The sequence below is a fragment of the Triturus cristatus genome, chromosome 3_2 (genome assembly GCF_964204655.1).
Source record: "Triturus cristatus chromosome 3_2, aTriCri1.1, whole genome shotgun sequence".
Lineage (NCBI taxonomy): Eukaryota > Metazoa > Chordata > Amphibia > Caudata > Salamandridae > Triturus > Triturus cristatus.
The window spans coordinates 240,363,688-240,378,255 of record NC_140584.1 but is presented as its reverse complement, the minus strand read 5'-3'; positions in this window follow the sequence as shown (position 1 = coordinate 240,378,255).

Here is a 14,568-nt window from a genome sequence, read left to right as displayed (position 1 = left end):
TCGCCATCATTCTTTTTATTGTTACGAAATATCACGGTTGAAAAAAAGTCCCTTAAATTTTTGTCAAAAATTTAAGTTTTATATTCTGAGACAGCGCAGATGTGAGGAATGGGCATTTGTTTTTCATTGAGGTGAAAAAAGTGGAGCATCGCACAAGACATCTAACGAGAGAGACTAATCCAAGTATTTTTGTCAAAAGAGTAATGTGGTCAAATTTCCTGATTTAGCACAGACAAAGATTAACATGCTGTAACGTTTCATATAAGCAATGTCAATAATTACTTTTTAATATATCAGATTTTATTTGAAAATATAAAAGTAATTAATGGAAGCATGCCCACTAAAGGCTACAAAGTAAAATGGGATTAGCATTTGATACACATTTTACAGTACCATTTAAAAGCGCCAGCATATTCTACACCTCCAGAATATCTCTAAAGTTGGTACTCGCTAGGGTATTTGTGAAATTTTGGTTATGCCTTGAACTGCAGCATTCACACATTCTATGAGATTGATTTCGGATTTACTTCAAATAATAAACTCTCTCTCTCTCTCTCTCTCTCTCTCTCTCTCTCTCTCTCTCTCTCTCTCTCTCTCTCTCTCTCTCTCCATGGACACAAATATCATATGTTCTTGATTTACATTTCACTGGTTTCTTATGTACATTCAGGTTGCTTCTCAAACTATAAAGTAAACAAATTATTTTCAAGTTTGTATTGTTCATATTCATAATAATGAATGACTCACAAAGGATATACCTTTTTCCTCGGTTCAAATATATGCATCATGAAGTATCAACAGTCTCTAAAATACATTGAGGATACTTTTCATTCCACAGGTGTCATTAGAATCCATAACGGAAATCAGGAATATAAAATGTATAATCTGGAATGGTTTTCTCGGAAAATTTATTTTGCCTAACTCATGGTACATTTCTAAAATATGTTCTCTCTCTGTAAAGTTTCACATTTTGAATAGAAATATTTTGTTTTCCCGACCGAGTTTTTCCCACTCACTGTTCTTCCCACCAACAAAAGATTTACCCACCCCAGGACCAACTTAATGCAGGCCGCAGCGCGACTGCGCGCAGTGGGCATGCCACTGGTGTGCCAAACACAAGCCCGTCTGTGCCTGTCCACAACCCCTGGCTCTCCTCCCCATCGAAGATACACCAACGCCGAACTTGACACCCTCAACCCAGCATCGCCTCAACAAACACTGCCACCGCGCTGATCCACGCTCCATGGTAGGACCTTTCACCTGCACCCACTACCACTTCACTTGCTACTGTACACACACCAGCCCCGTAATAAGCACACCACAGACACCACCTGAGCAAAAACACCAACTAGTGTGCACCTTACTCAACACATGCCCAGTGTGCAAGCATTCCACTGAATTATGGGACCTCATCACCACCCTCGCACCCAACATAATCTTCCATACTGAGACCTGGTTTAACCCCACATCCACACCGAGACCTGGTTCAACCCCACATCCACCCTAGACATTGCCACAGACATCCCCAACTGATATAAAATCACTCGTGAGGACCGCACCAACAAGCCAGGAGGAGAAACAGCCATCATCCACAAAGAAACCATACAGTTTACCACCACGACCGACATCACCACCACCCCTTGAAAGATCTCAACTTCAAGCTCCACATAGAGGACAGGACAACCATCAGAGGCACCCTCGCATTCTGACCTCCAGGCCCATGCTCCAGCTTCAGGGAAACCATTGCAGACTTCATTGCTCCCCTTGCCTTAGACTCCAACGGCTACATCTTCCTCTGCAACCGAAATTTCCAAATTGATGACCCAAATGACAAAAGCACCGCAGACCTCCTCAACAGTATGAGCAGCCTTGGAGTGACCCAGATCTCCAGCAACCCTATCCACACTGCAGGACGCATGCTGGACCCAATTTTCACCTCCAGCAACCACGTCAAATTCAGCCATGTCACAGAACTTACATGCACCAATCACTCCATTGTCCACTTCAGCATCTCCATCCTCCACACTGTCACCCCTAAGATTACCAACGGCCCCCATCGGAGGTGGAATAAAATCTCAGAGACCAGCTGGGCGAACGCTCTCAACACCTCCAACCCTGCTACCGCCACCAACCTCAAACAGGGAGTGAAAAACTTCAATGCCTGGATCATCAATTGTCCCCATCAAGAGCAAAATCCAGAGAGAATCCTCTAAAAAAGCCAGCTGATACACCCAAAATCTCAGAACAGCGAAATGAGACAGCAAACAGTTGGAGAGGAGATGGCACACCAGCAGGGACACCTCTGACAGGGTCACCTTCAAGACCTCCCTCAACCTCTACCACCGCCTGCTGAGGGCAACAAAGAAGACAACCATTGCTGAACACATCAAAACCTGTGCCAACAACACCAAGGACCTTTTCAACATTTTTAAGGAAATCTCCAACCAACTTGGCTGTGAGTGAAGACAACATCACACCCTCACAGGACAAGTGCAACAAACGTACCCACTTCTTCCACGACAAGATTCCACACATATGTAGGAATATCAGACCCCAACCCATACCTACAGACTTCCTCGACAGAGACACCACCTCCATTACCAACATGAACCACACACTAACCACCTGGAACATCCTCTCCACCCAGGAAACCACCTCCATCATGAAATCCAATCACTAAGGAGCTCCCACAAACCCATGCCCGCACCATATCTTCAAACCCAGAAACCAAAGGATCTGCCAGGAACTTTCCACCCTACTTAACACCTCTATCACCACTGAAACATTTCCTGATGCCTGGAAAGATGCTGAAGTCAGACCACTACTCAAAAAAACATTTGCCAACCCCAGTGAATTCAAAAACTACCAGTCAGTCTCCCTGCTCCCATCCCCAGTGAGGGTATTGGAAGAGATCATCAATAATCAACTCATAGCACACCTAGAGCAGAGCGAGCTATTCAATGCCTCCCAATCTGGCTTCCAGAGAAATCACAGCATTCAAACCGCCCTGATTGGAGCCACCAATGACATCTGAACCCTCCTCGACCAAGGAGAAACAGCAGCATTGTTTATCCGCAACCTCTCAGCAGCCTTCAACACTGTATCCCACCACACACTGATCGAAAGACTCCACCACATTGTCATCAAAGGGGTGTGCTTAGATGGATCACCCCCTTCCTCACCAGAAGAACCCATAGGATCCACCTCACACCTTTCACCTTTGAACTCAAGGAGATCACTTGGTGTGTCCCCAGGGCTAAATCCTAAATCCTACACTCTTCAATGCATATACCACCCCGCTGGTCAACATCGTCAGATCCCACTGTCTTAACAGAAGTTCCTACACAGACAACACCCAACACATCCTCTCACTGGCTACCCCAGAACCAACTCCCACAGATGCATGACAACATTCACTTACTGGATGAAGAACAACTGCATGCTGCTGAGCACAGACAAATGGAAGTACTGTTATTTGGCAACAGCAGCAACACATGGAATGACTCCTGGTAGCCATCAGGCCTAGGACCCACACCCACTCCCTCCAACTATGCCAGAGACCTCGTAATTTTCATTGACAACAAGCTCACATTGAAATCTCAGATCAACACCATCTCCTCTGCCTGCTTCCTCACCCTGCACATGCTTCGTAAGATCTTCAAGTGGCGACCCCTACAAACAAGACGCACCGTGACACAAGCCCTAAATCACCAACTGACTGGACTATGGCAATGCCCTCTATGTAGGAATTGATGCACACTTTCTGCAAAGACTTCAGACCATACGGAACACCGCAGCCAGACTCATCCTCGGCCTTTCCCAATGAACCCACATTTCACCCCACCTCAGGAAACTCCACTGGCTTCCCATACAGAAGAGCTGCTGACCCACGCACACATGGCTCTATGCAACCAAGGACCCGCCTACTTTAACCACCGCCTGAACTTTCACCAACCATCTGCCTCCCTTTTACTTGCCCATACTCCCTGCATCTACCAAAGCAGAAGTGGAGGAAGCTCCTTCTCCCACATTGCAGCAAGGACCTGGTTAAGCCTCACTACGCACCTCCGCACCTCCGGACCATCACTTTACTTCTGGAACTTCAGAATGGCCCTCAAGACATGGCTGTTCAAATAAGTTGCCGGGACATGCTAGCGTCCATATACCCTGTCAGGTGATTAGCTGTGCTTTATAAATCCTGATTGATTGATCAAAGGCCCTAGCTGCAGCAACAATGAATCTCAATTGCCTAGGAAGGACCCTATGGAACGTATATTCAATATTTTCAAAACCCCCATTGATATTTCCAAACCACCATTATAGTTCTCTAGAATTGATGATTCTGAGTTCAGGTACCTACCAGTAGAGTGTTCTCCTGAAAAGCAAATCTATTCACCAGCTAGCACCAGAATTTGGAGTGTAATGTCAACCTTTTCTTTTGTAATATAAATGTAACCATTACACTTGCTCATGTAAGGAGTGTGGAAATATGAGTTCAAGTCCTTTGTACGGATCATGACAAAAACAATTTTATTTTCTGACTCCGCAGGCAATAGGAGGTCTATTCATCTATTACTTGATATTCTTGTTGGGTAATGTTCTCAGGTAGTTTCACATTAGCCTTAGAACTAAAAAAGTAAATATCTTGCCAGAAATCCTACTTTTCTCAGAGAGCTGTTAGATAATATTATTTCACATCACTTCCTAGGAGAGTTTTTATTACTATAGACCTTAAGGGAACCTAACTTATAATCCCAATACAGCTAGCTCACTATAATATTCAAGTGATGTACTCATGTTACAAAATCAGATGAAATTCATTTATTGTCCCTGCTGTCAAGCCATACAACAATAATGTCATGCTCTGATTTAGATAAATGAAATTCATTTCTTGTCTCTGCTGTCAACACTCTGATTTAGGTACAAAGGGAACCACGTTTATTTTAAGAATATCAATTATAGACACAGGTGCTTAAAAGATAGTGAAAGGAAAAGAAACCTTAAGAGCTATCCTGGAAACATTTATTCTCCATTTGTTTCAAAATTTACCTAGGGTTTCCCCGTTGACAGTTGTCACACTAGATAAATGTATGCTGCAACCAAAAGGTAAGTATTGAGCATGTCTATAAATAGGCAGTGAGCCATTGCCTCACTGGTGGTTTATTCTTCATAGTATTTAAATATCAGGATAACAGTCTGCATTTGTGAGCCTGCTGATATCGGACAAAAGAGAATAAAATGGATGATAATCTATTTTGCACCCTGCAAGTTGCTTCGTTATCCATGTTCTACACTGTTGGGTTTTCTAGTTCAGTGGAATAATAGATAGTGATCACATTCTCAAAAAAGCTTTCACAGATTCACAAAACGTTATTGGCTTCAGCAAACTTGGTAAGATGGCACTTTCTTTCTCTCCTTCAAGGAAAGGGTATTTTTTAAGATTCTTTTTATTGACAATATGTAAGAGACAATAAACAAACAAGCAGTGCGTGACTCAATTCTGAAAGGAGGGAAGACTCCAGTTACACATCATGACAATAATTTTAGGCATGGTGAAATACACAGCTGACACATATAATGACCAGGGGAGAAAAGCACACAGAGGCCAGCTCATTAACTAAATATACAATGGAAAATACAGTGAAACAGGCTTGGCTATCATAGTTACATTACCATGATACAAAGGGGAGAAACATCACCCCGCCCCGTCAGATCCCTCATCTGAGCTAGTCTCCTACTCATCGATACCAAAAGGGATGATGGATGGAGCGTTTGAGCAAATCAAACACTCACCCCCAGTCAACTGATCTGGGATTAATCCATCATCATTCTTTAGCTCACTCCACCACCCCAGTTCAGACATGGCCATATGCAAATCAGTCTGACCCTGTCCCTCAGATCACTTTGGAACTAGGAAGGAACCTCTGCCAAGGAGAAAGCTGGAAGAAACTGAAGAGGAGAAGACTGCCTGCTTGCTGTTTTGCTTTGCTGCCAAGGAGAGGGGAAGGACTTTGCTGTGTCCCCTTCTTTTGATTCTGATCTCCAAGGGCCTGACAAGAGCTGGCTCCCTGTTAAGAAGTCCCAGGAACAAAAGGACTTCACCACCAGCTCCCTTGGAACTCTGCTGAGAGAGTTCTGACCTGCCTTGGAGTGCTTGCCCAGTCTTGGGGCCTCAGGAGGACGTTTTGCTGTGTTTGGGAGCTGGGAAGCAGAAGCGTGAACAAGGGTGACTGGTACCCGACGCATCATCCGATTGCGTGTCGCAAGACGAGAGTGCGAGGAAAATTTCATCGCGGCACCATCGCAACACGCAGGGTCCCCGCATCGCCGAGTGCGTCGAGCATCGTCCCGAAGCGTGAAGATTCCTGCCAGTGCGAGGGTTGTCGCAGAACCAGTTTGCGAGCCGCACCACTGCCGGTGCGTGGAAAGTCTCCAGTCATCGGGTGCGTCGACGCAGAGTCCCGTTCCGTGGCGCATCGAGAGTTGCGGCGCCGGAAGGCAGCGCTGCGCCACGCATCACACCACATCGAAGAGTGTCGCATCGAACCTGTGCTTGAAGCTTCCCCCTAAGAAACCTACGCAACGAAGGCCAAAGTCATCGCATCCTCCCCTTACAGATCGGATCCGGCGCATCCACCTCTGCTGCGTGAAGCAGGGCTGCTGCAAAGCCTCCCCAGGATCTCAGGAGTATCGCATCGCCTTTGCAAGCTTCCTTTTTATAGCTTTTGGGAACCTTATCGCAACTACAGGTACTGTTGGGCACGAAAGTGTCGCATTTTGTGCATTGAGAGTCGCATTGTGCAAGACACTGACTTTTACATCCTGGAGTACTTTCTGCAAACTCTTGAACTATCTTTAAAGTCATCAGCGCCAACTGATCAGAACCTCTAATCTCCTGAGGCGGAAGCCGGGAGACGTCCGCTTTTTTAAAAATTGTATTTCTTTGTATCACTCCTTATTTCTTGTACTTTTAACTGGGCACTCACCCGGTTGACACCTCGAGACTCGCCTGAACAGCGACTCCTTCGCTGCACCGATCAAAACTTAAAAACAAACATTAGACCGCCATTGTCGGCGAGGAACTGAGGCCACGCCCACTTTGAGGCCACGCCCACCCGCCACAGTACTAAAGCGCTGTCATCAGCGCCAACTGATCAGAACCTCTAATCTCCTGAGGCGGAAGCCGGGAGACGTCCGCTTTTTAAAAAATTGTATTTCTTTGTATCACTCCTTATTTCTTGTACTTTAACTGGGCACTCACCCGGTTGACACCTCGAGACTCGCCTGAACAGCGACTCCTTCGCTGCACCGATCAAAACTTAAAAACAAACATTAGACCGCCATTGTCGGCGAGGAACTGAGGCCACGCCCACTTTGAGGCCACGCCCACCCGCCCCCTTTTCTACCCATAAAGATGTGCAACCACAGGACGCGCAGCGGACGAGCGCAGCGGGAGCGCCGTTTGCGCGCCGAAGGCGCGCTTAAGGCAAGCCCGTCTGCGCCCGTCCGCGCACGATCGGGCCCAGGGCCAGACTCTATGCCTGTCCTTCCAACTACAAAGGTAAGCTACTCTCGTAGAGAGCTACTTAGCCTTAGACCTAGAAAAACCAGCGCATGCCACGCTCCACAAGATCCGAACCTTCCCTACCTCAGCTGCAGCAATTGCAAACCGACGAAGCTACTCCTCCCTAAATCCCCGGTCCCACCGCCTGTCCTCAAAATGGCGACACTCAATTGCAGATCGCTCCCGAAGCATGCCCTGCATATTAATCATCTTATGGTCGATCTAAACTTGGACATACTCTTCTTGACAGAAACCTGGATCACTGAGCACTCCAATTCCGACATGGTACTGGCTCTCCCCCCCGGCTTTCTCATCTTGTCCCAACCACGCCCTTTAGGTAGAGGAGGTGGTATTGCCATCATTTTCAGGGACCACCTCGCCTGCCGCATCAACACGATGGCAACCCCGGAATCAGAGAGCTGTTTCTTCACTTTTCAGCTTACTCCGACCAGCTCCCTGTCAGGCCTTCTGGTGTACCGACCTCCCGGCCACTTCGCCCCCTTCGCAGCTTCCCTCTTGGAAATTGTTTCCTCTTCAGCCCACTTGTCATCAAACTTCCTCATAACAGGTGACCTCAACATACACTTTGACGACCCGCTGGATACAGGTGCTGCCGATCTTATCTGCGACCTGGCATCTCATGGCCTTCTCCTTGCCAACACTGGTCCAACACATGTTAAAGGGCACCTTCTTGACCCAGTCTTTTCGAACATCCCCTCCCTCCAATTTATTAACTCCCTACCACTTCCATGGACGGACCATTTTTTGATCACTTTCCACATTCCTGGGGCCACCAAGAAACCCCATAAAGCCCCCATCTTTACTAAAGATAGATCGTGGGCCAAACTCTCTGCGGTGGACTGGTCCATAGCTCTGGACTCTTCCACCCCGAGCCTTGCGGCTGACCCGTCCGAGGCTGACACCCAAGTAAGAGGCTGGCTCTCCTCCTCCCTCGATAGCCTTATTCCCATAAAAAGTCGGGAGATCAAAGATAGGACAATGGGCCATGCCCTGTGGTACACCCCGGAACTCCGAGACCTCCGCAAGGAATGCAAAAGAGCGGAAAGACTGTGGAGGAAAGACTGGCTACATAGTAATAAAGATACCTACAACATAGCGGTAAGACGCTATAAATCGGCCATTAAACTAGCCAAGACCACCTTTTACGACAACAGAATTAAAAATGCGACCAATTCGGCCAAAGAATCCTTCCTGATAGTTAAGGAACTGCTCAACATCCCCTCATCTCCCGCTGCCTCTCCTCCCCCACCGGACAGATGCAAGGACTTAGCCTCATACTTCGATTCCAAAATCACGCGGATCTTGGAGTCCCTTCCCCCAATCAGCCCCCCCATCCCGGTTGATGCAGACGCCTGCTCCACCAGCCCACGGCTGTCCTCCTTTAGAGGAGTCTCCCTCGATGAGGTCACCACCGAGCTGGCCAAAATGAGAAGTGGATCCCCCCTGGACCCGGCACCCGTCAGATTCTTAAAAACCGTTTCTCCCAGTACTTCACCTACCATTAGGGATCTGATTAACACATCTCTTGCCCAAGGCACAGTGCCCTCCTCTTGGAAGAGCGCAGTTGTCAAGGCCTTGCTGAAAAAGCCCAATCTGAACCCGGACGATATGGCAAATTATAGACCCATTTCGCTCCTCCCCTGCATCAGCAAGGTGGCTGAGAAATTAGTCAACGTGCAACTCTCCCAATTCCTCGAAACGAATAAAATTCTACGTCAGTCACAAACCGGATTCCGGCCGGGCCACGGCACAGACACCGCACTCCTCTCCGTCATCGAGGAGGCTAGGTGTATCCTGGATTCAGGAGGATCAGTGGCAGTGATCCTCCTGGACCTCAGTGCCGCATTCGACACGGTGGACCACCGTGTCCTCCTCCATCGCCTGGCCAAGGCAGGAATTGTGGGAACGGCACATGCTTGGATCAAATCCTTCCTCTCGGGTCTCTCATTTCAGGTGTGGGACGGCAACTCCCGCTCAGACCCCCTTCCGCTCACATGTGGTGTGCCCCAGGGGTCCTCGCTTAGTCCCACCTTGTTTAATGTGTACATGGCCCCGTTAGAGGATGTGGTTACCCCCTATGGGATAAAAATAGTCAATTATGCCGACGACACCCAACTCGTCGTCTCTCTTTCCCAGCTGGACAATAACCCTAAAATCCTACTTAACTGCCTACAAGACATACACACCTGGATGTGCGAATCCTCGCTGAAGTTGAACGGGACAAAAACAGAAATCATGCTTCTGGGCAACAAATGGTCCTCCGTCCCTCCTTCAGTCTGGCCGGATTCCTTCGGTAACATCCCCACGCCTAAGACAGAAATTAAAACACTGGGCTTCTGGTTGGAGCAGGACCTCTCCCTGAAGACCCAGGCAGTCAAGACCGCGGGGACCTGCTTTGGCCTTCTCCGTTCAATTCGTAAGATTCTCCCCCTCCTGCCCCCCCTGGCCAGGAAACTTCTAGTTCAAGGGCTCATTCTAGCACGTCTGGACTACGGCAACGCCGCATACCTCGGCGCTCCTAAATCCACCCTGGCCAAACTCCAGCGTGCACAAAACGCCGCGGCGAGACTCATTCTCAACCTTCCTCCCAGAGCCCCGACCACACCGGCCCTTAAATCTCTGCACTGGCTTCCGGTCCGCCAGCGAGTAGAGTTTAAGGCCATGTGCATCACGCACAAACTCATCAATGGGGCTGGACCTGCCGCCCTCAAAGATATGATCACACCTTATAAAGCCCACAGAAACCTTCGCTCGGACAACGAACATCTGGCCACAGTCCCAAGATTCAAGAAGTCGCGCACCGGTGGCCGCCGCTTCTCGGTTAAGGCCGCCTCTAACTGGAACGCTCTCCCTCGCCTGCTGCGCCTGGAACCTAGCCACGCACTTTTCCGCAAAAAACTCAAAACCCTCCTCTTCCCCAAATAGTTCCTGGTTTCCGCCTGTCTTGGATTTTACATTCTTATAGCGCGGGGATGCCCTCGGGTCACCAGGCGCTCTATAAATCTCAAAATAAATAAAATAAATCATGGGAACAGTCCAGCCCGAACTGCCAAGTGATATCTTCCCTGGACTGGAAAGAAGCATCCTGGGACTGGCTTCAGGTTCATAACCCTCATCAGCCAGACTGTCTTCAATCCAGAGGCAAAGTAAGCAAGGGACCCACGTCTGGGCATGCCCTGGTAACTTAGGGCAAACAAAGCGATGCCAAAGGGGATGATGGATGGAGCGTTTGAGCAAATCAAACCCTCACCGCCAGTCAACTGATCTGGGTTTAATCCATCATCATTCTTTAGCTCACTCCAACACCCCAGTTCAAACATGGCCATATGCAAATCAGTCTGACCCTGTGCCTCATGGGAACAGTCCAGCCCAAACTGCCAAGCCATGTCTTCTCTGGACCGGAAACAAGCATCTTGGGACCGGTTTCGGGTTCATAACCCTCATCAACCAGTCTATCTTGAATCCAGTGGCAAAGTGAGCAAGGGACCAACGTCTGGGCATACCCTGCCAACGTAGGGTGAACAAAGCGATACCAAAGGGGATGATGGACGGAGCGTTTAAGCAAATCAAACACTCACCCCAGTCAACTGATCTGGGTTTAATCCATCATCATTATTTAGCTCACTCCACCACCCCAGTTCAGACATGGCCATATGCAAATCAGGCTGACCCTGTGCCTCATGGGAACAGTCCTACCCGAACTGCCAAGCCATGTCCTCCCTGGACCGGAAACAAGCATCCTGGGACCGGTTTTGGGTTCATAACCCTCAGCAGCCAGGCCATCTTGAATCCAGTGGCAAAGTGAGCAAGGGACCCATGTCAGGGCATACCCTGCCAACTTAAGGTGAACAAAGCGATACCAAAGGGGATGATGGATGGAGCATGTGAGCAAATCAAACACTCACCCCCAGTCAACTGATCTGGGTTTAATCCATCATCATTCTTTAGCTCACTCCACCACCCCAGTTCAGACATGGCCATATACAAATCAGTCTGACCCTGTGCCTCATGGGAACAGTCCAGCCCAAACTGCCAAGCCATGTCTTCCCTGGACCAGAAACAAGCATCCTGGGACTGGTTTCGGGTTTATAACCCTCATCAGCCAGGCTATCTTGAATCCAGTGGCAAAGTGAGCAAGAGACCCATGTCTGGGCATACCCTGCCAACTTAGGGTGAACAAAGCGATACCAAAGGGGATGATGGACGGAGCGTTTGAGCAAATCAAACACTCACCCCCAGTCAACTGATCTGGGTTTAATCCATCATCATTCTTTAGCTCACTCCACCACCCCAGTTCAGACATGGCCATATGCAAATCAGTCTGACCCTGTGCCTCATGGGAACAGTCCATCCTGAACTGCCAAGCCATGTCTTCCCTAGACCGGAAACAAGCATCCTGGGACCGGGTTCATAACCCTCATCAGCCAGGCTATCTTGAATCCAGTGGCAAAGTGAGCAAGGGACCCACGTCTGGGCATACCCTGCCAACTTAGGGCGAAAAAAGCGATACCAAAGGGGATGATGGAAGAAGCGTTTGAGCAAATCAAACACTCTCCCCCAGTCAACTGATCTGGGTTTAATCCATCATCATTGTTTAGCTCACTCCACCACCCCAGTTCAGACATGGCCATATGCAAATCAGTCTGACCCTGTGCCACATGGGAACAGTCCTGCCCGAACTGCCAAGCCATGTCTTCCCTGGACCAGAAACAAGCATCCTGGGACCGGTTTCATAACCCTCATCAGCCAGGCTATCTTGAATCCAGTGGCAAAGTGAGCAAGGGACCCACGTCTGGGCATACCCTGCCAACTTAGGGCAAACAAAGCGATACCAAAGGGGATGATGGACGAAGCATTTGAGCAAATCAAACACTCACCCCCAGTCAACTGATCTGGGTTTAATCCATCATCATTCTTTAGCTCACTCCACCACCCCAGTTTAGACATGGCCATATGCAAATCAGTCTGACCCTGTGCCACATGGGAACAGTCCAGCCCGAACTGCCAAGACATGTCTTCCCTGTACCGGAAACAAGCATCCTGGGACCGGTTTCGGGTTCATAACCCTCATCAGCCAGGCTATCTTGAATCCAGTGGCAAAGTGAGCAAGGGACCCACGTCTGGGCATACCCTGCCAGCTTAGGGCCAACAAAGCGATACCAAAGGCGATGATGGACGGAGCGTTTGAGCAAATCAAACACTCACCCCCAGTCAACTGATCTGGGTTTAATCCATCATCATTCTTTAGCTCACTCAACCACCCCAGTTCAGACATGGCCATATGCAAATCAGTCCTTACCCAATAAGGAGCACCTTGGGTCTTTGGTATATGGCCCTTTAGAACTAGGCCCGGGTGAAGTTTGTGGAGTTGCAAAAAAACTCTGCTGCACTACGTGGAGTTTCGCTTGCGGGCCGAATTTGCTGCCACACCCGTTCGCATTGTGATGGGCACATAAAGTGCGAACCCATGTTCTGAATCACCTGTGAACGGCACCGCATGGGCGCGGCCATCCTGTTTTTCTGGTGCTGTGCTTAAAATGTAGTCTCTCTTCTATTCATGTAATCCTCCCCCTTTCAAACTAATCTACCCCTCATTTTTATTTTCTATATTAGTGTGTGTCTTTATGTTTCTGTATTTCAAGTTTTTGGGAATTTTTGTTGTGTCTTTTTGTGTCTTTTTGTTTCTTTTCTTTTCTTTCCCTTCCTTTTCCATTTTTTTTTAACTCACTCAGTGCCATGGCAGAGGCAAGGCCTCTACATTGCAGGCTGCACCGCCTCCCAGTAGTGCAGCCCTGGGTGATCTTTGGTGAGGAGGAGGTGGTTGCACTGTTTTTTTGTGTGCAGCTCCATCTTCCCTCCATGCTGGCAGCAGGCGGCTGGCCCGGTTGCAGCTATCCCCTGCAGTAGCGTTAGCGGCATTGGGGAAGGGTTTCACTAGTGCATGTGGTGCACCAGCCAGGTTCGGGGCACCGTCCAGCAGCTAACACACTGCAGGGTGGACGTCCTGAACCGGGAACAGGGCCTGCTTGACCTGCTAGATTACGAGATTCCATATCCTGGTGAGTATCAATTATTAGTCTTTGAGTTCTGTAATGCTAAAAACAAATTGCCAAACAACATGCTGCTCACACTCACAGGTAAAATATGTTAAGTTTACACCGGTATATTATTATGTGATCCAGTTTCTAGTTTCTGCTAGGCGGGTGCTCAGTGCTACTGATTCGTACTCACCATTGCCGCTTGCTTGGTCTGATTAATTAAGAAGCCATTGCAGACTATTCTCCTATCACTAAAGTGAATCAGTGATATTAGCACGTTCTCTCTGTGACTTTGTTTATGTTGCTCGTACAGTTTCACGTTATTTATTTCACAGCAATGTGTAGTATGCATCTATGCATTGCAAAAAATGGAGACTCAGTTGGTCAATCAAAGGGGTTGAGAAATGGGAATAGAATCAAAGCTCATTCACTGCAATGCATTAGTTCCAAATGTAGTTTTTGTTTAGGAAATTTGGAATAGGGATTCCAAGATTAGTGTAGGCAACTCAACGATAGTGGATAGACTTGAGTCAAAACTAGTACTATAGGAGATCTGTTTTAGAGAAGTACAATGTGACTGTGTTTGCTTGTCATTAAAAATTTGTGGATACTAGCTGACTCACTAATATTTTTTTTATCTTCTTCATTTCTTACATCAGCACCCAAGGGCAAGAAGAGGGACGTTCAGGAGACAGGTCCGGGAGTAGTTGGTCAGCCGGTGCTGACCATCAGCACTACTGCCAAGAGCTCCGCTGACCCCAGTAAGTCCTATCATTTATTATCAATATTTACTTAATGCTGGGTTTTATGATTGTTATGGGCTTAGGGTAGAATCATGGGGTATTGGAATGTTGGTGCTGTCTACTGTGAAGATTGCAGGCCCAACTAAGCTGGTATTGTAAATACAATTCACCATCTATGTTTGTTGAGAAGGCTTCCTTTTTC